The sequence below is a fragment of the Schistocerca serialis genome, chromosome 1 (genome assembly GCF_023864345.2).
Source record: "Schistocerca serialis cubense isolate TAMUIC-IGC-003099 chromosome 1, iqSchSeri2.2, whole genome shotgun sequence".
NCBI classification, from domain to species: domain Eukaryota; kingdom Metazoa; phylum Arthropoda; class Insecta; order Orthoptera; family Acrididae; genus Schistocerca; species Schistocerca serialis.
Genome location: NC_064638.1, coordinates 1,030,101,331 through 1,030,126,931, shown reverse-complemented (window position 1 = coordinate 1,030,126,931; position 25,601 = coordinate 1,030,101,331). Strand labels below are relative to the sequence as shown.

The 25,601-nt window shown below is 42.1% G+C and overlaps 1 protein-coding gene and 1 non-coding gene across 2 annotated transcripts in view; one reads left to right on the top strand and one right to left on the bottom strand.

The window, feature by feature from the left end:
• LOC126413971 (uncharacterized) overlaps positions 1 to 25,601 on the top strand; it is a 260,800-nt gene that overhangs the window by 13,573 nt on the left and 221,626 nt on the right. The window lies entirely within an intron of this gene.
• Positions 3,013 to 3,085, bottom strand: Trnaa-cgc (transfer RNA alanine (anticodon CGC)). Its single transcript has one exon. It is a non-coding gene; the product is annotated as a tRNA-Ala (tRNA).

Sequence of the window (25,601 nt, the reverse complement as noted above, 5' to 3'; positions counted from 1 at the left end):
GTCTCCATGCAAGCGTCTCCCCTATATGTATGCCATTAACAACATGTCACAATTATATTCGATCTCTCTGGACAGATGAACATCATGTGAAAAAATGCACCGATTGGAGTAGTGTTTTTTTCGCTTAGTATTGAATCTGACAACTGAGGTATTTAGGTTTGGATATAGCGTGGAACACAAAATACCTCATTTTTTCTGGGCAGAGCACTGGACTGTCATGGTGGTAACGATATCCGTTTGCACAGGAATGAGCAACAGCAGACTTCATACACAAATTATTCTCTAACAGCTCAATCCTATAAGGACGACGTCCCTCAACTTTTGGCTACTACGTGTGCTGGTGCCATTATGACTCTACCTTTCTTTATGAACAACTGTGTTTTCCCTTATTAAGAGCAATTCATGAACGAATTACTACTGTGCTTCTCAGACTTGAATCTTTTGAAAAGCCTGGAATTCGATGGCTGCTCCTTGGGTTAATTGAGTACAGCCATTGCTTTCTCTTTTTGAAGAGTGGTGGAATGTCCTACAAACTCATCAGTAATGCCACTGAACACGCATCACTCAGATGTGAAGTTAGCGATGGTTAGCCACCACACAGGAAGATTGTAATTAAGCTTCATTCACTCGTCTCAGAACCCTTTTAAAGGTCTAAAACTTTTTCGTCCGCGTGTAGAGGTTCCCAACAATCTTTGAGAGACAATAAGTCACTCCGTCGTTCATGAGGTATACCCCTGAGATACGAGTATGCGTGAAGCTCAACAAGGGAAAAACTACTTGCTAGGTTAAACTTAGAATAAGTGTTAATACATTACTTACTGACCTTCATTACATGATTGGTACTTTCTGAGCAATGCCCATCCAACTACGTATCATACGGCAGAATTCTGTTTCATGTCGTCAAACACATCACTGATTTGTGCCAATCCTCTCATTTCTAGCAGCAAAGGGAGTATCGCAGACGACACATCCGACATGGACCCTCATAAAAAAATTCAGACGAGCTCGCTACTCACGCAGTAGTCCTATACATGTGGTAAGCTGCTCTCGTGCAGTGTACTAACAGAAATACAGGAGCTTGCCATCCCATCTCAAAACGTTCACAAGACACCTTTTTTTGTAAGACGTATAATCCGAGTCTACTCATAAGCCTAAATGTGGCCATTCAGACAGTTAAAACCATTTGCACAAGTAAAGGAGACATCATCTGTGAATAGCACATATGTGTGAAAAGCAGCATCATCAGTATTTTATGCAGAAACTACTGTATAGATTCATTATGAGGTTCGAAACTGGGTGGTCCTAGTATTGCATATGCTGAAGGCGGAATACATGTAGGTTGCACTCGTGCATCTCCCTGCAAACGGTTACCTACTACAGAACGCGCCCTCGTTGGAAGAGCGCTACTAAAACATACTGTGAAGTATCCTCCAAACCCGAACGTCCCTTCCATCGTCCTCCATCTCAATGTAAGTTAGCTCAAATTATTTGTAGTCTATGCCGGATCCAGAATCTTCCACGTAAACAACGACTGATGAGACACATTGAAGGCTTAAAGCAGAACAAAAACCATCTACTAGATGGTTTCAGTAAGCTGTGTACTATGATCCACCTGCCGACTGAAGCATGTAACTCATAAAGGATGTTGTGTTCCTTCAAAATAAATAAATGAAGAACTGTCATCAAGTTGATCTGGATGCCACAATGCTTTATTAGGCGTAGTTTTATTTGTAGTTTGTATACTCTTGCGCTCCTGAGACCTTTAAGCTGACCTGCCCAGTCAGTTATAGTGAGACCTACAGTTTAACGTGGCCACTGAACCACGGCGCGATTTGACAAAATGTAAAATAAAACAGCATCTAAAATATGTTTTCCTCAAATTTTACTGTTTACTGAATTTGTATGTGAAATCAGAATGAATTAGCAGCTTTGTATCACTTACGCTGTTACGTTTGATTCCGACGATATTTTTGTGAGTAAGATACACTCCATCGTGCCAATTGTGGAACTATGATCGAAGGTTGGCATTACGATGTTGTCGGAAAGTCTTTGCCTAGCCAGAGTGTGGATCTCTGCCGGACGGTGTGTGTATGACCATTAGGAACGGCGGTCAGTCGGGGCAGGCACCGGCTGGCGATGGTTGTGGACCGGGACGTTACGTCTGTAACGCGGCCAGTAAAGTGAATAGTTGAACGCTCGCCCCGTGCGGTGTGTGTTTACAACTTGTGAAGGTTGCTGCTAGCCGCTTCAAAGTCTGCGCCGCTCTGTGTGGAATTCTGGGAGGTCGTTACTACAGCTGCCTTCCAGGAATCATCGCAACAGTTCACGGTCCTGTTTGAACGTACGGCTGAGGGAGGGGAACTGCAGAACTCACATATAAGCAGCAGCTGTGAGGGAGCTGCCCGGCTACCACACAGGGCAACAAAAGAAACAGAGGTTGCAGTGGGCCGTTTAAGTTGCCTAGTTGTTTAATAACTGTCTAGGTTAATGTTATTTGTAATTGTTTAGCTTGAAATAGGTGTTGCGTTACATGTTATCTTAGCCGAGCCAGGAAGAGCTACTTATTGACAGAGGAATAACTGGTTAAACCATCTGCTGCTTCGAGTGTTAAAGTATTTTTCACGTTAAAGAGTGTTTTCAGTTCGTCCATTTTTCTGAGCCAGCTAGTGGATGATCTTAGGTAACAAGGTAATTGTAATACTTATTTTTGCCTTTTTTGTAAAAGCTGTTAGGATAATTCCATTTGAGCATTCAGTTTTTAAAAGCGTATGTATTGCCTTATTGTGTGTATTCTACACCAACATCTACATCTATACTCCTCTAGCCACCTCACGGTGTGGAGGAGGAGGATATTAGTGTTTAACGTCCCGTCGACAACGAGGTCATTAGAGACGGAGCGCAAGCTCGGGTGAGGGAAGGATGGGGAAGGAAATCGGCCGTGCCCTTTCAAAGGAACCATCCCGGCATTTGCCTGAAGCGATTTAGGGAAATCGCGGAAAACCTAAATCAGGATGGCAGGAGACGGGATTGAACCGTCGTCCTCCCGAATGCGAGTCCAGTGTGCTAACCACTGCGCCACCTCGCTCGGTACTCACGGTGTGTGGCGGAGGGTACTTGGGGAGTACCAGTGTCACTTCCCTTTTTTCCAGTTCCAGTTGCGTATGGATCGGAGACAGAAAGAATGCTGGTAAACTTCCGAGTGGCCTCGAATCTCTCTAATTTTATCTTCATGGACTTTTTGTGAGACGAACGTAGCATGAAGCGATATATTGGTTGATTCTTCTAGTCATGTACGCTCTCGGAACTTCATAACAGTAGACCATACCGTGATGCAGAACGCCTCTCTTGCAGCCATTGGAATTGGCTGAACATCGCTGTGACGCTTTCGCGCTCACTAAATGAGCCTGTAACGAAATGTGCTGCTATTCTTTGGATCTTCTCTATTTCCTCTATCAGTCATGTCTGATATGGATCCCATGCTGATGAGCAACATTCGAGTATTGATCGCGCGAGTGTTTCGTAAGGTACTTTCGTTGTTGATGCACTACATTTCCTGAGGACTCTCCCAGTGATCCGTCTGGCATCTGCCTTGCTCACATTTGTGTGGTCGTTCCACTTCGCTCCCTCCGTACGCATAGTCATAGATATTTTATGGAAGTAACTGCTTCAAAATTGTTCTGCTCTGTGTATTCGCAATACGTCACATTTGTTTACGTTGGCTGTCATTTGCCACTCCATGCATGATGTGTCGATCCTGTGCAGGTCTTGCTGCATTTCGTTACAATTTTCTAACATTGCGACCTCTCTATACAACAACACCATCCACAAGAAACCTCATGGGACTTCCTACGTTATCTGCTGGATCATATATACGCGTTCGACATAGCCTATATAAGACAGCAAATGTCTGGCGCAGTTGTTAGATCGGTTACTGCTGCATTGTAGATTTAAGTGAGTTTGAACGTAGTGTTATAGTCGGCGCACGAGCCATGGGACATAGCATTTCCGAGGTGGCGAAGAAGTGGGGATTTTCCCGTACGACCATTTCTCGAGTGTACCGTGAATATCAGGAATCCGGTAGAACATCAAATCTCCGGCATCGCTGCGGCCGGAAAAAGATCCTGCAAGAACGGGACCAACAACGGTTGAAGAGAATCGTTTAACGCGACAGAAGTGCAACCCTTCCATAAATTGCTGCAGATTTCAGTTCTGGGCCGTCAACAAGTGTCAGCTTGCGAACCATACAACGAAACATCATTGATATGGCCTTTGGGAGCCGAAGGCCCATTCGTGCACCGTAGATGACTGCACGACACAAAGCTTTCAGCCTCGTCTGGGCCCTCAACACCGACATTGGACTGTTCATGACTGAAAACATGTTGCCTGATGGGACGAGTCTCGTTTCAAATTGTTTCGAGCGGATGGACGTGTACGGGTATGGAGACAAACTACACTCCTGGAAATGGAAAAAAGAACACATTGACACCGGTGTGTCAGACCCACCATACTTGCTCCGGACACTGCGAGAGGGCTGTACAAGCAATGATCACACGCACGGCACAGCGGACACACCAGGAACCGCGGTGTTGGTCGTCGAATGGCGCTAGCTGCGCAGCATTTGTGCACCGCCGCCGTCAGTGTCAGCCAGTTTGCCGTGGCATACGGAGCTCCATCGCAGTCTTTAACACTGGTAGCATGCCGCAACAGCGTGGACGTGAACCGTATGTGCAGTTGACGGACTTTGAGCGAGGGCGTATAGTGGGCATGCGGGAGGCCGGGTGGACGTACCGCCGAATTGCTCAACACGTGGGGCGTGAGGTCTCCACAGTACATCGATGTTGTCGCCAGTGGTCGGCGGAAGGTGCACGTGCCCGTCGACCTGGGACCGGACCGCAGCGACGCACGGATGCACGCCAAGACCGTAGGATCCTACGCAGTGCCGTAGGGGACCGCACCGCCACTTCCCAGCAAATTAGGGACACTGTTGCTCCTGGGGTATCGGCGAGGACCATTCGCAACCGTCTCCATGAAGCTGGGCTACGGTCCCGCACACCGTTAGGCCGTCTTCCGCTCACGCCCCAACATCGTGCAGCCCGCCTCCAGTGGTGTCGCGACAGGCGTGAATGGAGGGACGAATGGAGACGTGTCGTCTTCAGCGATGAGAGTCGCTTCTGCCTTGGTGCCAATGATGGTCGTATGCGTGTTTGGCGCCGTGCAGGTGAGCGCCACAATCAGGACTGCATACGACCGAGGCACACAGGGCCAACACCCGGCATCATGGTGTGGGGAGCGATCTCCTACACTGGCCGTACACCACTGGTGATCGTCGAGGGGACACTGAATAGTGCACGGTACATCCAAACCGTCATCGAACCCATCGTTCTACCATTCCTAGACCGGCAAGGGAACTTGCTGTTCCAACAGGACAATGCACGTCCGCATGTATCCCGTGCCACCCAACGTGCTCTAGAATGTGTAAGTCAACTACCCTGGCCAGCAAGATCTCCGGATCTGTCCCCCATTGAGCATGTTTGGGACTGGATGAAGCGTCGTCTCACGCGGTCTGCACGTCCAGCACGAACGCTGGTCCAACTGAGGCGCGAGGTGGAAATGGCATGGCAAGCCGTTCCACAGGACTACATCCAGCATCTCTACGATCGTCTCCATGGGAGAATAGCAGCCTGCATTGCTCCGAAAGGTGGATATACACTGTACTAGTGCCGACATTGTGCATGCTCTGTTGCCTGTGTCTATTTGCCTGTGGTTCTGTCAGTGTGATCATGTGATGTATCTGACCCCAGGAATGTGTCAATAAATTTTCCCCTTCCTGGGACAATGAATTCACGGTGTTCTTATTTCAGTTTCCAGGAGTGTATGAATCCACGGACCCTGCCTATCAGCAGGGGACTGTCAATCTTCCGACGGACTTGGGCAATTCCAGCAGGACAATGCAACACCCCAAACATCCAGAATTGCTACAGAGTGGCTCCAGGAACACTCTTCGGAGTTTAAACACTTCCGCTGGCCACCAGACTCCCCAGACATGAATATTATTGAGCACATCTGGGATGCCTTGCAACGTGCTGTTCAGAAGAGATCTCCACCCCCTCGTACTCTTACGGATTTATGGACAGCTGTGCAAGATTCATGGTGTTAATTCCTTTCAGCACTACTTCAGACATTAGCCGAGTCCATGCCACGTCGTGTTGCGGCACCTCTGCATGCTCGCGGGGGTCCTTCACGGTGTTAGTCCAGTGCACCATTTCCGTTGGCTCTTCAATGTATATAGTTCAAAGTAAAGGTCCCACAACAGTTCGCTGGGGCACGTCCGAGGTTACTTTTACAACTAAAGAATTTTCTCTGTTTACAATGACATGCTGTGTTCTAATGTTATTTCCGAACATACTCTCTCCTCAGCATACTTCTTATTTAATAGCAAATTCATTGAATAAACAGATGGCGTCGCCGTGGGGGGGGGGGGGGGGGGGGGAGGGCTTTGTGGTCGCTAATCTTTTTATGGAAGACTTTGAGAAGAAAGCACTTAAGTCTGCTGTTTTTAAAGCCCACGGTTCTCATGCGTTATATGGATGATACTTTTGTTGTATGGCCTCATGGCAGACAAGAACTGGAGAAATTCCTTTGTCACTTAAACTCGTTACATGAGAACATCAAGTTTACGAGGGAGATTGAGAAAGAAGGGACATTACTCTTTCTAGAGTGTTAGAAAACCGTGAGAATGATGGATCATTGGACATTCTGTGTACAGAAAATCCACGCACACAGATCTGTATCTCCAGATGTTTAGCTGTCATCACCCCGAACAGACCGCCAGTGCCCTTAGAACAATAATACTTCGAACGCATGTAATATCATACGATGTAAACCTCGCTGCAGAATTAGAACACTTGGAGAAGGCTTTTAACGAGAACGGCCACACATCAGACCAAATAAGGAAGGCCATGTACAGCTATAACAACAAGAAGCAACGCACTGAGGACACTGTTGACGACTATAAATCAACTGCGTTCCTTCATATGGCAGAACGTATCTTTTAATATAGGCAGATTGCTTAGGGAACAACAAAATCAAGGTTACCTTCCGTCCACCGGTGAAGAGCTTGGTCCTGGTTGGATCCGTTAAAGACTACTTACAACTGAAAAAGGCGGGCATTTACAAAATTTCCTGTGAGTCTCATGCATGCCAGACGACACGAACAATCCAGGGGCGCTGTACAAAAAACGAAAGATACACCCGTCTTCGACAAACGTTAAGATCAGCAGCAGCAGAACACTGTACTCCCATGGCACATCCAATGGAATACAATAGAAAAGAAAGTTTATCTCCAGTTTTCAGTTATTGGGATTCAGTAATCAAAGAATCGGTGGAAATAACGCCTTGCCGATAATCTTGAATCGTGACAACTGTTTTCAACTGAATAAAAATTCGAATCTTATAATTAAAATCATTCAGTCACAGCGGAATCGACGGGACCATTCGGCACTCACTGATTAGATCATCTTTCACTTCCACCACCGAGGGCAGCACACACAACTCGGCTGTCGCGCACATATCATCAACTGACACATGCGCCGAAAGACGCCAGCACATTTCGCATGCGCCAGATTCAGCATAAATATCGTGAATGCACCTGGGCTCATCAGTAGTTATCTACTCACCTGAAGATGGCCGGACGTCTCTGAGCCGAACTATCGTGGCAGAACGTCGGCGGGATTCGGCTGCACACCTGAAAATTATTAGAATTAGAAAATTCTGTGTTCTGTTGGCTAGAATCTCTTCAATCTAGTCAATTCAGTCACACAGCTGGCCTGATATCCTATACGCTCGTAATTTGTTCATTAGGCGACCCGTTGGGACTGTATCGAATGCCTTTCGGAAGTCAAGAAACTCAGTATCTACATGGACGCGTATATCTATTGCTGTTCCTCATGGACAAACAGAGCGAGCCGGGGTTCAGACGATCTTTTTTTTCTTAATCCGTGTTGGTTCCTGCAGAGGAGATTTTTGGCCTCCACAAATGTCATAACACGCAAGCATAAACGTTACAGCAGTCGGCGAGGGATTATTTTAATTTAATTGTCAAGAAGACTTTTAAGGTTGGCTGTTTTGCGTGGTCAGTAAGGGGAAAGCGTTAGTTAACAAACCAGTTGTTAATTTATTGATATTTCTTGAAACGAAAAGATAACTTTCCTTTTGGATTCAGCTTTAAATGTTTTAAAGTTTGTTGTAATTGTATCAGTTTTTATGAATTAATGTTCAGATTAAGTTGGTCAAACTTTGGTTGTAAGTTTTTCACCTCAGTCAACCCGCAACGTAAAAGAGAAGGTCCAGTAGCTCCACACTAACAAAAACTACATAACAGGCACCAGGCGGTGTGTAAGCGGAATCATAGGTGTGAACTTCCAGCGAATGGAGATTGTGTTGCTTCCAGGAGCTGCTGTGCAAACTAATGCTGGCACTCTGAGCCCTTAAAGCTCTTTAAGCTCGCTGGCATCCAGTGACTCATACTTGGCCAACGCGGTGATGCATGAAAACCGCTGTGAGGATGAACTCATTTCTTAAGTACCTATCGCTTATAGGGTTTATCGATAAGAATTGTAATAATCTATTAACTAACTACTATCAGTCCTTTATAATTACAAAAGTCTCTACAGTGTGACACAGTTTTCAGACCTAAGCATCTGAGTACGGCCAGAGGTTCTCACGCGATAGATAGATGTGTTGCAAAAGCAATGACTGAACTTGCATTTGGAAGTCCCTTGATTTAAATCCTGCTTTGTCCCTGGTTTCTAAGTTAGATCTACAGATGGCTATGTCTGCGAGGCTTAAAATTGTAGTTTAGGTCGCCACCAGAAAAATGCCAACGTCACTGTGGGTGTACATATAGATGAGAATCTTAACTGGAAAATTCATATTTTGGATCTTCTAGGTTCAGCAACTTTTGCAATCAGAATAATTGCCAATTTTGAGGATATACAAATTAGTAAGCTAACATACTTTGCATACTTTCAAAAAATGGTTCAAATGGCTCTGAGCACCATGGGACTTAACTTCTGAGGTCATCAGTCCCCTAGAACTTAGAACTACTTAAACCTAACTAACCTAAGGACATCACACACATCCATGCCCGAGGCAGGATTCGAACCTGTGACCGTAGCGGTCGTGCGGTTCCAGACTGTAGCGCCTAGAACCGCTCGGCCACTCTGGCCGGCTTGCATACTTTCACTCTCCAATGTCATACGCAATAATATTTTGGGGCAACTCAACATTTAGACAAAAAGTATTCACTGTTCAAAAGGAAGTGGTTAGAATAATATGTGGGGTTCATAGTCGCACATATTATAGGCATCTTTTTAAAAGATTGGGAATTCTTACAACAGGCTCACAGTACATTTACTCACTAATGAAATTTGTTCTCAACAACATGGACCAGTTTAAAAACAAAAGTGACATTCATGATTATAATAACAGAAAAAAGAAAGACTTACACTATCCTTTACTCAACGTATCTTCGGCACAGAAAGGGGTAAAATATGCTGCTATAAAAATTTTCGACAAATTACCAAATGAAATAAAATGTCTGACAGACAGCAGTAATAGGTTCAAAAATAAATTGAAAACCCAGTTCACAGTAATTGGTCCCTGGTGATACCAACTGATTATCTGGGCGCACTAATTGTGGCTGTAATAGTCGTGTTCAGCACTACTCGTTTCTGTGGCTGTTACGGCATCACTGTGCATGCTGTTACGGCATCTGGAACTACGCCGACAAGCATGTACACCTATATCGATTCTCTGCAAGCCACCTTCACAGTGCATGGCGAGGCGTTACTTCTAGAACCACTATCGTTTCTCTCCCTGCCTGTTTCATCCGCAAATGACGCGTGGGAAAAACATCTCTCGCGCTTACGAAAGGGTCACACAACAATACGTGCAACTCTTCGTAGGATCTTCTTTGTCCCTTCTATTAACTCAGCCTCGTGAGGGGCCGAGACTGAAGGAACAATACTCAGAAATCAGTCTTAAAAGTGTTTTGCAAGCATCTTCTTTCGTGTTACAATTACGTATCCTTAAAGTATTCCAATGAATCTCATCCTGGCATCAGCTTTTCCTAAAAAATAGTGTTCTGTGGTCATTCCACTTTAGCTCGCGCCGACTGGTTACTCGTAAGTTCAGGGCCTGTAAACATTACATGACTCTGATGGTTTTCCTACGGAAAGTTGAATTGCATATGCATCTAATGTACAACATTTGTGTAAGTACATCTACGTGTTTACCTTGATACACTTGACAACTCATTTGTTTTATCCTCTGCGTATGTATATTGTTCGTTTATTTTTACTGATATTTTCTGGTTTGGCTGATGCAAACATGCGGTTCTTCTCCTTTCTGACTCCTGTCTGGATTCACCTCTTCAAACGTAATACAGGAGTACGTTCCATAATTCAACAACAGATAGACGTTAGTGGTATAGGCCAATACGTATATTTGTTTATGCGTCAACCCTTGTTGAAAATGGATTACGTGTGCTCCCCTCCAATCGTTCAGTACCGTTTATGAGTCCGGTAGCCTACGATAAGCTACTACTAGAAGGGGAGCAAACATTTTCGCATAATCTCTGAAGAGATATCACAGGTATCTCATTCGATACGGATGTCCTTTCACTGTTGAGCGACCGTACCACTGCGCATTCATTTATTTTGTGCCATTGTTGCACAGTGACCGCTGGCAGCTAAGTGGTGCACAACTAACGTAGTGGGAAATTAATTGCCTTCTCGTTGTTGGGGCTCGCAGATAAGCAACATTTTGTAAAAAATTATTATCGGCTTTGGTGTCAAAAATTATTTATATGCACTATTGCAGTTTCTGCTTTTGTAAATGTCAAAATCTAAAACTCTTCTGACATGTATACAAGCATTGTCGTATCGATGTGCTGAATCTAAAGCACAGTCACAAAGGACGAGCTTCCGGCCAGTCAACAATACGATTTCGATTAATTAAGCGCTTAAGGAGTCTCATTGACAATATTGTGGCATGCCTGAAGAGAGTGCTGCTCGCCTCGACGCACCTGCATTTTTGATCTCGTCGTAGCACTGGTATCTCGTGAAGCAGACGTTGCAGCTGCGAGTCACGTCTCGCGAACGGGTGCACGTTTTAGATGTGACACTACTACTGTTGCTTTAGTACAGTAGAAGGTAATTTGCACAATACATTCGTACTTCAGTATGCCAGACTTTCTTAAGGGATCGTGCTCGGAGGCCAAATTAAGAAATACACTACTGCCCATTAAAATTGCTACACCGCGAAGATGACGTGCTACAGACGCGAAATTTAACCGACAGGAAGAAGATGATGTGATATGCAAATGATTAGCATTTCAGAGCATTCACACAACGTTGGCGCCGGTGGCGACACCTACAACGTGCTGACATGAGGAAAGTTTCCAACCGATTTCTCATACACAAACAGCAGTTGACCGGCGTAGCCTGGAGAAACGTTGGTGTGATGCCTCGTGTAACGAGGAGAAATGCGTACCATCACGTTCCCGATTTTGATAAATGTCGGATAGTAGCCTATCGCGATTGCGGTTTATCGTATCGCGACATTGTTGCTCGCGTTGGTCGAGATCCAATGACTGTTAGCAGAATATGGAATCGGTGGGTTCAGGAGGGTAATACGGAACGCCGTGCTGGGTCCCAACGGCCTCGTATCACTAGCAGTCGAGATGACAGGCATCTTATCCGCATGGCTGTAATGGATCGTGCAGCCACGTCTCGATCCCTGAGTCAACAGATGGGGACGTTTGCAAGACAACAACCATCTGCACGAACAGTTCGACGACGTTTGCAGCAGCATGGACTATCAGCTCGGAGACCATGGCTGCGGTTACCCTTGACGCTGCATCACCGACAGGAGCGCCTGCGATGGTGTACTCAACGACGAACCTGGGTGTACGAATGGCAAAACGTCATTTTTTCGGATGAATCCAGGTTGTGTTTACAGCGTCATGATGGTCGCATCCGTGTTTGGCGACATCGCGGTGAACGCACATTGGAGGCGGGCATTTGTCATCGCCATACTGGCGTATCTCCTGGCGTGATGGTATGGGTTGCCACTGGTTACAAGTCTCGGTCACCTCTTGTTCGCATTGACGCCACTTCGAACAGTGGACGTTACATTTCAGATGTGTTACGACCCGTGGCTCTATCCTTCATTCGAACCCTGCGAAACCCTACATTTCAGCAGGATAATGCATGACCGCATGTTGCAGGTCCTATACGGGCCTTTCTGGATACAGAAATTGTTCGACTGCTGCCGTGGCCAGCACATTCGCCAGATATCTCACCAATTGATAACTTCTGGTCAATGGTAGCCGAGCAACATGCTCGTCACAATACGCCAGTCACTACTCTTGATGAACTGTGGTATCGTGTTGAAGCTGCATGGCAGCTGTACCTGTAGACGTCATCCAAGTTCTGTTTGACTCAATGCCCAGGCGTATCAAGGTCGTTATTACGGCCAGAGGTGGTTGTTCCGGGTACCGATTTCTCAGGACCTAGGCACCCAAATTGCCTGAGAATGTAACCACATGTCAGTTCTAGTATAATATATTTGTCCAATGAATACCCGTTTATCATCTGCATTTATTCTTGGCGTAGCAATCTTACATAACTACACATACAGAACGATGATTTATGAAGAGATTGGAGAATAACTATTGGTGAAGGCATTAATTCAATATTGATATTTTATCTATTGTCATTTAAATGTTGTTCGTAGGTGTCATATTTTGCCTATTATTTGACTTATTCATTAGACTTTTTTGAAATAGAATTTTTGCTATTGTCAGTCATTGTTGTTGTTGTGGTCATCAGTCGTGAGACTGGTTTGATGCAGCTCTCCATGCTACTCTATCCTGTGCAAGCTTCTTCATCTCCCAGTACCTACTGCAGCCTACATCCTTCTGAATCTGCTTAGTGTACTCATCTCTTGCTCTCCCTCTACGATTTTTACCCTGCACGCTGCCCTCCAGTACTAAATTGGTGATCCCTTGATGCCTCAGATCATGTCCTACCAACCGATCCCTTCTTCTAGTCTAGTTGTGCCACAAACTCCTCTTCTCCCCAATTCTATCTAATACCTCCTCATTAGTTATGTGATCTACCCATCTAATCTTCAGCATTCTTCTGTAGCACCACATTTCGAAAGCTTCTATTCTCTTCTTGTCTAAACTATTTATCGTCCATGTTTCACTTCCATACATGGCTACGCTCCATACAAATACTTTCAGAAATGACTTCCTAACACTTAAATCAATACTCGATGTTAACAAATTTCTCTCCTTCAGAAACGCTTTCTTCGCCATTGCCAGGCTACATTTTATATCCTCTCTACTTCCACCATCATCAGTTATTTTGCTCCCCAAATAGCAAAACTCCTTTACTATTTTAAGTGTCTCATTTTCTAATCTAATTCCCGCAGCATCACCCGACTTAATTCGACTACATTCCATTATTCTCGTTTTGCTTTTTTGATGTTCATCTTATACCCTCCTTTCAAGACACTGTCCATTCCGTTCAACTGCTCTTCCAAGTCCTTTGCTGTCTCTGATAGAATTACAATGTCATCGGCGAACCTCAAAGTTTTTATTTCTTCTCCATGGATTTTAATTCCTACTCCTAACTTTTCTTTTGTTTCCTTTACTGCTTGCTCAATATACAGACTGAATAGCATCGGGGAGAGGCTACAACCCTGTCTCACTCCCTTCCCAACCACTGCTTCCCTTTCATGTCCCCCGACTCTTATAACTGCCCTCTGGTTTCTGTACAAATTGTAAATAGCCTTTCGTTCTCTGTATTTTACGCCTGCCACCTTCAGAATTGGAAAGAGAGTATTCCAGTCAACATTGTCAAAAGCTTTCTGTAAGTCTACAAATGCTAGAAACGTAGGTTTGCCTTTCCTTAATCTATTTTCTAAGATAAGTCGTAGGGTCAGTATTGCCTCACGTGTTCCAACATTTGTACGGAATTCAAACTGATCTTCCCCGAGGTCGGCTTCTACCCGTTTTTCCATTCGTCTGTAAAGAATTCGCGTTAGTATTTTGCAGCTGTGACTTATTAAACGAATAGTTCGGTAATTTTCACATGTGTCAACACCTGCTTTCTTTGGGATTGGAATTATTATATTCTTCTTGAAGTCTGAGGGAATTTCGCCTGTCTCATACATCTTGCTCACCAGATGGTAGAGTTTTGTAGGACTGGCTCTCCCAAGGCTGCCAGTAGTTCTAATGGAATGTTGTCTACTCCCGGGGCCTTGTTTCAACTTAGGTCTTTCAGTGCTCTGTCAAACTCTTCACGCAGTATCATATCTCCCCTTTTATCTTCATCTACATCCTCTTCCGTTTTCATGATATTGTCCTCTAGAACATCGCCCCTGTATAGACCTTCTATATACTCTTTCCACCTTTCTGCTTTCCCTTCTTTGCTTAGAACTGGGTTTCCATCTGAACTCTTGATGTTCATGCAAGTGGTTCTTTTTTCTCTCCAAAGGTCTCTTTAATTTTCCTGTAGGCAGTATCTATCTTACCCCTCGTGAGATGAGCCTCTACATCCTTACATTTGTCCTCTAGCCATCCCTGCTTAGCCATTTTGCACTTCCTGTCGATCTCATTTTGGAGACGTTTGTACTCCTTTTTGCCTGCTTCACTTATTGCATTTTTGTATTTTCTCCTTTCATCAATTATATTCAGTATCTCTTGTGTTACCCAAGGATTTCTTCTAGCCCTCGTCTTTTTACCTACCTGATCCTCTGCTGTCTTCACTATTTCATTCCTCAAAGCTACCCATTCTTCTTCTACTGTATTTGTTTCCCCCATTCCTATAAATTGTTCCCTTATGCTCTCCCTGAAACTCTGTACAACCTCTGGTTCTTTCAGTTTATCCAGGTCCCATCTCCTTAAATGCCTACCTTTTTGTAGTTTCTTCAGTTTTAATCTACAGTTCATAACCAATAGATTGTGATCAGAGTCCACATCTGCCTCTGGAAATGTCTTTCAATTTAAAACTTGGTTCCTAAACCTCTGTCTCACCATTATATAATCTATCTGAAACCTTTTAGTATCTCCAGGGTTCTTCCATGTATACAACCTTCTTTCATGATTCTTGAACCAAGTGTTAGCTATGATTAAGTTATGCTCTGTGCAAAATTCTATCAGGCGGCTTCCCCTTTCTTTCTTAGCCCCAATCCGTATTCACCTACTACGTTTCCTTCTCTTCCTTTTCCTACTGTCGAATTCCAGTCACCAATGACTATTAAATTTTCGTCTCCCTTCACTACCTGAATAATTTCTTTTATCTCATCATACATTTCATCAATTTCTATTGTCAGTAAAAATTTAAATTGCTAAGTAAAGACATATCTTTGACAAAAATATGGGTTCCCCACCCGAAATAAAGAAAAACAACATTACAGATCTTACACAAAAGTATATTGTTTTTCTATTGTTTCTAAGAAATAATTAAAGAAAAAGGAAGTTATGGAAACAGCAATAAATTAAAAACTTAAAGATCCATTCATAGTCTGCAGCAAGATTAAAAAATAGTTGATCTGCTGCCTATGTCTACATAATAGGCCTTGCTTCTAGCCTGGGGAAATAAACATCTGAACACGAAAAATAAAGTTCTCCATTCTCATCGTTTAGCACTGACTATTCTAAATGTCCGAGTAATGGTATGATCCTCAATTACAAAATGGTTTTTGAGCAGATATTTTAAAAAACTGAATCAGCAGGAGAATAATGATGATTTTTTGTAGTATTCTACCCCTTAGTACTTTTCTTTAACTTACCTATTTTATTTGAGCTTTCGATTCTATATATCTTCAAATGTGTAATGTAAATGTGTGAAGGATTGTTAGAATTTTTCGATCTTTGTCGGTGTCCACCTTCATTGCTAAAATAACAGCAATAAAAAATCGAAAATCACTTATTGCAGAAACCGGTTATTTGGAGCAGATTTAACTGTCAAGTTAAAGTGGAGACGAAAAAGCCAGTATAACCGAAAACCAGTTGTTTCAGCGCTAACCGCCATCCCTATATTCCTTTTTTGGGGAAGGACAGTCTGTTATCAGAGGCGGGTTATTTACGTACTAGAAATCTCAAAACGAGCCACCTTATCTGAATGTGTATTTGATGATACCTGTGCACAGACTGTCTCACCTCAATTTGCCGCTGTATACAGGGTGAGTCACTAACTATTGCCACCTAGAATAACTCCGCAAGTATGATAATAGCTGAAAAGTTTGTGGGACAGATTTTGCATAGGACAACAGGGGCCATAATATGACGTTGGTTTTTTGTTGCTAGGTGGGGTCCCGTCAGAGATATGAAGGTCAACTTTGATTTTTTTAATGGAATGCTATAGTTTGGTACTTATTTTCTGATAGCAGCAACTTCCCGTGCAAAGAACAGTGAGCATTCACAAAAATCAATGTCATGCATCTGGCAGAACAGCAATGGTGTGGTGTACTACGAACTGCTTTCTCAAGGTGATGATATTTATTGTCAGCAACTGAGACGTCCTGCAGATGCCAGTCCGAGAAGAACGACCACGAAGACTGCATGAAGTGATGCTGCTCCAAGATAACAACTGCCCGCATTCTACTGGATTGCCAAAAAAAGGTGTACTGCAGTAGGATTGGGAAGTCATTCCACGCCCATCTTATTCGTCTGATCTTGCGATCTCAGATTTTCATCTTTTCCGCTCGCTATCGAACAGTCTTCTAGGAACTTCCTTTGCGGATGGAAATGTCTTCGTCCACCTGCAGGGTCCGACCCGTCTACCCGCGATTCGAGACACTCCTCGCAAGGGCTCTTTACAGGCCTTGGCTACCGAGGTGGGTTATATAAACACACACACACACACACACAGAGTGGTCCATCTGAAGTTTCGTATGAGATTATCTGGAGAACTATACCTCGGGTAAAAATAGTGTGTAAGACAAGTTCGTAAGCTCAAAGGGGGACATCAAATGACACTACAAGTGAACCCCAGCCCCACCCCCTTGGACTTAAATGGACACCCCCATTTTTTAATTGCAGATTCGGATTCTCCATAAAAAAGTAGTCAAGTTTTGTCTGAAACATTTTTTAAACCATTGACAGATGGCGCTGAAATCGAGAAAAATTAAATTTGGGGAAGAACTCTGATTTATTTAGAATGATCCGAGAAGGACGCATCAGATCAATACAAAATGTGCACCTATCATTAGGCCAAATTAAGCTCTTTTTTTTACAAAATGTATCCTACCCGCCAAAGTTTTTGATGGAGGGAGGTGAAATGGTATTAAAATATCGTTAGGGAACTCTTCACAATTGCATTACTCATCCGACTGTGGCGCTACCGTGGCCAAACTGCGAACTATTGCTCAGTGTAAAGGTCGGTGCAATGCGATCAGACGTCACTTCACTTTCAGATTGTGAACCGTTAACATCAACTGACGAAAGTAAATTATTCTTTAGCGAAACATGGCTCTCTATCCTCCTACAGAGATTGTTGATATGATGTTAATTTTAGGTGAATTCCATAACAATTACGCTGCAGCTGAGCAACTGTATGAGGATCGTTTCCCAAACAGACGACATCCAAGCGAAAACATTATTCGAAATTGCACTCAACGAGCTCGAAATGTATACGTGCACCGTCCACCTCGTCATCGTGAATACAACGAAAATGACGCCCGTACCCTTACCATTCGCTCCTGTGTTCAACTGGATCCCGAAATTAGTAGTCGTGAGATTCAGAGACAAACTGGAATACCGAAATTAAGTGTTTTGAGGATTTTGAAGTCACATAAATTTCATGCTTATCGTATCACACTGACACAGGCATTAACGCAGAAAGATATGCATCCGTGCATTTCTGCCAATGGGAGTTGGAAATGATAAGAGGTGACAATGATTTTTTTAGATACGTTATGTTCACCGATGAAGCTGTTTCACAGAGGAAGACTGCACTGTAGTTCCTTCTCTAGATTTTCGCACAGATGACAGAATGGTACATATCGAAATAGATAACAGAGGGATAGAAAAACAATTAAAATCGCTCAAATGAGGAAAGGCCGCTGTACCTGACGGGATACCAGTTCAATTTTACACAGAGTACGCGAAAGGACTTGCCCCCCTTCTTGTAGCGGTGTACCGTAGGTCTCTAGAAGAGCGTAGCGTTCCAAAGGATTGGAAAAGGGCACAGGTCATCCCCGTTTTCAAGAAGGGACGTCGAACAGATGTGCATAACTATAGACCTATATCTCTAACGTTGATCAGTTGTAGAATTTTGGAACACGTATTATGTTCAAGTATAATGACTTTTCTGGAGACTAGAAACCTACTCTGTAGGAATCAGCATGCGGTTCGAAAAAGTCGATCGTGTGAAACATAGCTCGCGCTATACATCCACGAGACTCAGAGGGCCATAGACATAGGTTCCCAGGTAGATGCCGTGTTTCTTGACATCCGCAAGGCGTTTAATACAGTTCCCCACAGTCGTTTAATTAACAAAGTAAGAGCATAAGGACTATCAGACCAATTGTGTGATTGGATTGAAGGGTTCCTAGATAACAGAACGCAGCATGTCATTCTCAATGGAGAGGAGTCTTCCGAAGAAACAGTGATTTCAGGTGTGTCGCAGGGGAGTGTCGTACGACCGTTGCTATTCACAATATATATGAATGACCTTGTGGATAACATCGGAAGTTCACTGAGGCCTTTTGCAGATGATGCTGTAGTATATCGATAGGTTGTAACAATGGAAAATTGTGCTGAAATGCAGGAGGATCTGCAACGAATTTGACGCATGGTGCAGAGAATGGCAATTGAATCTCAGTGTAGACAAGTGTAATGTGCTGCGAATACGTAGAAAGAAAGATCCTTTATCAGTTAGCTACAGTACAGCAGGTCAGCAGCTGCAAGCAGTTAATTCCATAAATTATCTGAGAGTAGGCATTGGGAGTGATTCAAAATGGAATGACCTTATGAAATTAATCGTCGGTAAAGCAGATGCCAGACTGAGATTCATTGGAAGAATCCTATGGAAATGCAGTCTGAAAACAAAGGAAGTAGATTACAGTACACTTGTTCGAACACTGCTTGAATACTGCTCACCAGTGTGGGATCCGTTGATAGAAGACGTAGAGAAGATCGAATAGAGAGCAGCGCGCTTCATTACAAGATCATTTAGTAATGGCGAAAGCGTGAAACGTCCCCTTAGAAAAATTATTGAATTACTGTGCTGATAAATCTCTTACATAATTTGATTTTCAAACAGCTGAGCAAAACTAAACGTACTCAGACATTACTATCCTTACTTATTCTGATCAACACTAAACTAACACACAATATTTTTAGCGCAACGCAATCTGACTTTCAAAAATCCCTACAAAAGAATGGCCCTGACTAACGTTAACCTATACGTTTCACAAATCACTTACCTCACAAAAATTTTCGTTACTCGAACTACTGCAATACAGCGAGTGCCACTACCGCCAGCTAAATAAAAAATTCAAACTACTGAAGGCACTAACTACTGATAGGCATAGTTAGCAAATGAAAGATTTTGTTAGAGAACAAAGCATGTATTTACCTTAATAGTGTTCACAAGTGATAATATATATATCAGTCCATGATATCCAATCTTACAAATGTACTGTTTCTGATGGACACACGTCCAGATCATCCACTCTCAAAAGTCCGCCATCTCACTTCTCCACATGCACCGCTGCTGGCGGCTCACCTCCAACTGCGCAACGATAGGCGCTGTTAACAGCCAACAGCCCAACACTACAATAGCGAATATTACAACAATGCCACCCAGCCACAGACTGCACACAGCACAGCCAGTAATTTTCATACAGAGTGCTACGTGGCGTTACCAATATAAAAACCTAAGCAGCCTACTTACATAGCCCCCATGCTCCCCACAACAAATTTTACAAATTGTTTTGGACAGTGGCGAATACAGATTTGAAAAAAAATTTTCATAATTACAATAACAAAGAAATCAAATGCACTCACTTATTGATACAATGTTGTTCAAAAGTTAAAATTTTCTCACAGTCCATAAAGACAGTCCTGATCGTTCATCACAGTAAAATAGCAGTGTTTTTCTCAAAGTCTGAGCAGTAAAAGAAAATGCACATGGAAGTAGTGGATTTCCATGCAGTCTTGAAGAAGTAGTGTTGTCCTTCCAACGGAGAGACAGTGCTGACTCTTGACATGCAGACAGGTAATGGGCCACAACAGAGCAAACCCACAGCAGAGTCATTCGAAGTTTTGAAGAATATTGGTAGGTAGGACATCACAGAGCAGACCCACTGTAGTCCTGGTAGAGATTGCGGTATTGGGGGGCCACCAGAGGTGCAGACTGACTGCAGTCCTTGTAGAAATAATGGTATTGGTGAGTCATCAAAGGTGTAGACCCACTGTAGTCCTTGTAGAGATGGCTAGCAGCGATCCGTTGCGACTGTGCAGGTGCACAATCACCATCGAAGAGTCTTCTGGACAATATAGCAAGTCCATGAACCACCACTTGTGCACTCACAAAAAATTTTTTTGAAATGTCCTTAGAACCAGCAATGCTGTTATCCAGTCCCTTGCTGAATTATTAACACACGTGCAAACACTATCAGTCCCTACTTCTCACATGTTGTCCATATACTATGACCAACAGAAACGTGTGGAGTGAAATGTAACTTACAAGTTACTTAATTTGATGAACTGGTGACAATTACAATTTTATAACATAAGGATACAATTACAAAGGTACTAAATACATCATTAAAGAACATAACAATACAGATAACATTTGTAGTAGTACAGGCTTTACAAAAGAATACAAATAAACAGATACATCAGTGTTACAGGAATTATGACATAAGTAAATATATAAAATAATGAGAACAGTTTATGAAACATTAATTTCACACATGAGCATTAAAACAGAACAGAATAAATAATGTCTAAACATCTTTACAAAGAAAAGAACATAGTATTTGAAAAATTCTACAACATAAATCTTATTAGCTAAACACATAAAGACAGGAAAAAGACAAATACACAAGGGTACATAAACACATAGCGGAATAATACAAAAGGAAAGACAGTGTAACATTTGGTACTGCAGTCCAAGCCAAAACTTCATTCCATAGATCTTTCCTCTTATTTCAACATTTGTTTCCACCAAAAAAATCCTATTCAAGAATGCTTTCTGTATTTATACGTTCACATATTTCTTACCTCATTATTTTTTTTCCATTATCTTGCCTCATCATTTATTTCCAAGAATATCCTACCTAAACCTGTTGTCCCTAAACCCTACTTTTTTGTTCATATCCTCTTTCAAAATCATTTTTTGGCCAAACCATTTTCTTATAGCTTCTCAATGCATTTCTTCCAATTCATCACAACTCGTTATCTTATATAGCCTACCCCATCTTAAGCTAACTTAAATCTACTGAGCTCAGATGCTAAACTAAGGGATGAGGCAATGCAGCAGCACAATACAATTAACACAAACAGAAATGACAAAAAAATTGAAATTGGCAAAGCAAGCAGCAGTATATCTAAATTAGCAGAGCAAATGCAACATTACAACTAATATGAGCCAATGTGCAGCAACAAGAAAAATAAATCAGTAGTAAAACTGGCTTAACGGAGTAATACAAAGTGAAATTCAGTAGCACTATGCCTGGCAAACAGCAGCAGCAAATGCAATAACTTATACCTAAACATGGCAAACCCACAAGCAGAAAAATATTACACTAAAGACAACAATGCAGAAAAGGGAAATGTGTATTTACATCTTAATGTCTATGTAATTAAAGTTGTGCACCGTAAAAACTCATTCTACAAAAAATTACCAAGTACTTGAAAAGAAAATTATATAAGCAGTTACTGTTATTAGTCCCTTCTTGTTGTTCTTTCTTTTCCAAGTGCTCCTTTTTCAAAGAATGTGGATCATAAAATTATTATTTAATAGATCTGTTGACAGAAAGTGTTCACATTAGCAAATGCATTTAATTTTATTTTATATAACCAATGCTGCAACACAGCTGGAAACCAGATATCAAATGAAATAAGCAACTATGTACAAAGCAAAGCATAAGAACATCATTCAATAGCCATGTGGCATTTCATAAGTAGTAAAAGAATCTCTCATCTAGAAAGACAGTAGTCATAATCAGGTGTGTAGACATAAACTATTTCTCGTCATTTAATTAAGCATTTCAGTAACTATCAGAAAGTACGATATGTTTCCAAGTAATGAGCGTGTCGTACTTGCGATGCTTTCTACAAAGGAATGTCAGTAGAGAGCTTAATGGCCGCTTTTTTCTCCACCTAATGTTTTTTTCCCCAGGCAGGTGGCGCAGCTGTGTGCCCACGACGCATTAAGTGAAGGTCACTTAACTTTCTTACCGAAAAATTTACGACAGCAGTTTGCACTACAGTGACAGTCTCATATAAAAAATTTCACAGGTCGAGAATTTGCGTTACAAATGTGTAGAAACAAAATCCTAAAAATATAACAGTGTCCAAAAAAATTTTCGCCAGCATTGTGATACATTCACGCATATACACACATTTCATAACTCTTAAAGCACGATTCTTGGTTTCCAACATCCTTTTTCACAAATCAGAGTCCCTAACCACTACTTATTATTCCTTACCTTATTACACATATACATATTCGTCAACACTTTAATATTTCATATAATAAATACGTAGCATAATCAAATTCCTCATATAGCTTCAGCTTATTGATCATAAACATACCTCAACAGCATAATACACATCGTCGTTGTAATAATAACATCATAACACCTCAGTCAAATCTCAAAATCGTCGTAGCTTTCTGCAATAATGTCAAAACCTAAAAAAAATTCTCTGCTCATTTCAATAGTGTCATCTACCTCAAACGTACTTTAAAAATCATGCTCCCTTACCAAATACGACATTCAAAGCTCTCATAGTATCACAATGGCTCCGAAAAAATATGAACAGTTCACACAGTGCAGACAAAATACAATTTCATAAGTGTGAAATTATCCAACTGTGTAATTGCATAAACATGTGTCACTGACACAGTAAAAAAAAATTTGTTTCTCTGTTAAATAATCAGATACTGTGTAATTCAGTGTTAGAGAAATATGGTACTGATGTGTAAAATTGTATAAGCAAATACCATATTAGCTAGGGCTCCTTGTCCTTGCCAGACACATAGTACACAATGTAGGCGTGTACCCCCCTGAGGATTAATGTAATTATATCCTCAGGTGTTACAGATTACAGCAATGGAATGAAATGTATCATGGAAAACTTTCTTTGTAATTCAAAAATCTTTAAAAATAAATGTTTTAAGAACAAAATTAATCACTCGAATGCTTGTCCTGTAATGCTAAATGTGCGTCTTGCTGTAAGATAACTCTGTGGAAGTGCCGTAGTTACCGTCCTCTGTAAGCAAAGTTCTGCTGAAGTCAATGTACTCACCTCATCATAAACAAAAGTGAAATGCTTTGCGTATAGATATCGTAGTTATTATGCTTATTGCCATGATGAAGAAAGTACTGTACTGTAATGTATTGTTGTGCTACGGAAAAGGCTGTCTCATTGTAGCTATACCACAAAAGTTACTACTAAAACATGTTTTACTTTCCAGAATAATACATAAAAACTGTGCAGATATAAAACAGATACAGTGGAAAAGCAACAATGTAAATTGTGTCGCACATTAGTAGTGTCGTGATATAATCGTGTAGGTGTCACAGAAACCAAATACTAAGTCATCTTTAATCTCACAGAAAGTACTTCAAATAAAGAATGTCTTTTCAACTAAACCAAAATGTTGCATTAAAATCTCATTAGCAGTATATGTTCTAAATATGTAAGCCTTATAGTCGTTATGTAATCGTGCAATTAACAAGCAAGAATGTACACACACAATAACACCATTTCCTCTGTTCACTATAACAACGCACTAGTAAATACTGTTTAAATGTGTTTCCTAGGTTCTAGACTGGATAGTTAAATTCAAAACATTGTTGCATGTTAACAGTTTCTAAGTGTGACAATGCGTACTAGTAGCATGAAGTGAAAAATTTTATGGCAAAGGCTAAGTTAAAAAGCAGATTATCTTTCAATAAACGGTTTTACATGTGAAATGTGGTGCAATCCTTTACTCTTCCTAGTATGCAGAGCTCCAGCTTCAACGGAATCATCATGTGGTATATGGTACATGGGTAAAGAATGCTCAAATTTTTCTCGAGGTTAGCGTCTATGTTATTTTTCTCTGAGCCAGCCGGCGCAGGTGGCTGCCTGCGGTGCGAGTCACTGTCTGTCCCTTTGTTGGCGCGCGTCGTTATTGGGATTAGGAGACGTAGCTTCTACAAATTCACCTTGTCGAGAGGGCCCTGCCCTGTTTGAATCCCGCCAGTTCTGATGAAATTCAGTTCTGTCGTTACGATTATATCGTCTGTTGTCATGTCGGTAATTTCTGTAATTAATTTCTTGTCGTTCACGTGGTGGAGAACTTCTCCCTGAGTCGTAACTGCGTGGAGGACCGTTGTGTCTGAAATTATTCTGTCTCCCTTGATAATAATTGTTTTGGTTCCCATATTGTCTGTTTCTATGGTTGTCTCTGTCACACTCATTACTACAGAAGTGCGATCTTTCTCTGTAACTATTATTGTGCCAACGGTTGTCATACGGGTGGTGTCTGTTTTGGTCACGATTTATGTTGTGAGAATAGCCTTGTCGTGTCCAGTTATTATTTCTTTCATTGCAGAATTGTGACGGATGTGACCTGTAATTGTTGTGTTTCTGTTTTCACGTCCCGCGATTGTCAGTGTCAATTTCCAGTTCTTGTAAGAGTCCCTGAGAAGCTTCAATGTCGTCTTTGCAACGTCCTGCCAAAATAATATGCCGTAAATGTTCAGGCAATCTGATTAAGCAAATGCGGATGAGTTCTGAGGGGCGGTAAGGGTTTGACAGGTACTGATTCTTGTGCAACATGTCTTCAAAATATTTCACAAGACCGGAAAATTCAGATTGTTCGAAATGTTTCATCATTATGATGCTATGTTTTACTCGGTCTTGTGTGGCTTGAGACCAATATGCTGAGAGGAAGGCATGGTAAAATTCTCCTTCACTGTGGCAATCGTGAATGACCGATCGCATTCTTACAGCTGGTTCATTCTCTAAGTAGCCACACATAAATTCTAATCTGTGCTCTAATGACCAGTTGGGAGGAAAACAATGAGAGAGTTGATGAGGCCACGCTTGTGGATGAAGGTCATTGCTGGAATTCTTAAATGTTTTGAATTTACGTGTAGTAATAAACAGCTTATAGTCAAAATCATCATGTCGGCGAGTCGCATGTCGGTCATTGTTACGTCCTTCCGGCGGTTCCATCTCAAAATTCGGTGTACCTTGCCAATTTCTTTCATAATTTCCGAAGTGCCCTGTGTTATTATTTTGTGGCTGTTCCGTATTTCTATGTCCCTCTTCCCGTATTGGAGCGCGAGTGTCCTCTGAA